General features: G+C 47.7%; 1 protein-coding gene across 1 annotated transcript in view; it reads left to right on the top strand.

Annotated features, from left to right (window-relative positions):
* Positions 1-1,437, top strand: part of KPNB1 (karyopherin (importin) beta 1) — a 43,414-nt gene that overhangs the window by 6,663 nt on the left and 35,314 nt on the right. The gene's annotated exons all lie outside the window — the stretch shown is intronic.

The following is a 1,437-nucleotide window of genomic DNA, read 5'->3' as shown; positions in this document are numbered from 1 at the left end:
TTTTTGAGCTGTGTTACCCAGTCTGGAGTGCAGTGGTGTGATCTCGGCTTGCTGCAATCTCCACCTCCTGGGTTCAAGTGATTCTCCTGCCTCAGCATCCCAAGTAGCTGGGATTATAGGCTCTTGCCACCAGGCCCAGCTAATTTTTGTATTAAGTACAGATGAGGTTTCACCATGTTGGCCAGGCTGGCCTCAAACTCCTGGGCTCAAGTGATCCTCCAGCCTCAGCCTCCCAAAGCACTGTGATTATAGGCATGAGCCACTGAACTCAGCCCATTCACCAGGTCTTAACTCACTTAGGACCTCCCCATTTGTCCCTACATAGTAAGGACAATTAATAGTCCCATTTTACATTGAGGAAAGTTAACTCACAAACTAAGAAGTAGAAGAGCTGGGATAGGAACTCAGGCACTCAATTTCTGGAGTCTGTGCTCATCACTCAAGCTCCAGTACCTCACCAGCATTTATTGAATGTACTTTTGATGGGAACTAAACAGCATCATCAGTAACTTTAGTTCAACTAAAGTCAGTTCATTTTGATTTTGGTAAGGATTTTATGTTCGATTGAAACTTTGCTGCAAAACTTTCATTTTCTCAGCATTTTACTTCAGCCACAGGGTCCAGCTGTCACCCAGGCTGGAGTGCAGGATCATAGGTCACTGAAGCCTTGAACTCCTGACCTCAAGTAACCCTCCTGCCTCACCCTCCTGGAGTACATGCCACCATGCCTGCCTTTTTCAAAATTGTATAGGTTGGGCGCGGTGACTCACACCTGTAATCCCAGCACTTTGGGAGGCCGAGGCGGGTGGATCACTTGAAGTTAGGAGTTTGAAGTCAGCCTGGCCAACGTGGTGAAACCCCATCTGAAATACAAAAAAAAAATTAGCTGGATGTGGTGGTGGGCACCTGTAATCCCAGCTACTTGGGAGAACAAGGGATTGAGTCAAGCTGGTGTTGAGTGGAGGCAAGACCATACAAGACTTTACCTGACATGCAAGTGGTTTTGTCTATATTCTAAGGGCAAAGGAGAATTGCTTGAACCCAGGAGGTGGAGGTTGCAGTGAGCCGAGATGGCGCCACTGCACTCCAGCCCGTGTGACAGAGTGAGACTCTGTCTCAAAAATCCATTTGCCCTCACTGGTATCATCATGACTGATGTTGAGACAGAGGTAGCCCAGCAAACTGCTGGAGAGCAGGGGAAAGTTAGCCTGAGTGAAACAAATTATGGATAATTTGTAGTGTAGGTAACTCACGTAAGGACAATTCCAGGATTTTCAGAGATGTCATCTTACTTAATCTTCATTGACTTTTTTGCAGGGGGGAGGGGGGGCAGTCTCACTGTCGCCCAGGCTGGAGTGCAGTGGCACAATCTTGGCTCACTGCAACCTCTGACTTCTGGGTTCAAGTGATTCTCCTGCCTCAGCCTCCCGAGTAGCT

This window comes from Mandrillus leucophaeus, unplaced genomic scaffold (assembly GCF_000951045.1).
Source record: "Mandrillus leucophaeus isolate KB7577 unplaced genomic scaffold, Mleu.le_1.0 Scaffold272, whole genome shotgun sequence".
NCBI lineage: Eukaryota > Metazoa > Chordata > Mammalia > Primates > Cercopithecidae > Mandrillus > Mandrillus leucophaeus.
The sequence above is the reverse complement of the archived record's forward strand: the minus strand, read 5'-3'. Positions and strand labels throughout refer to the sequence as shown.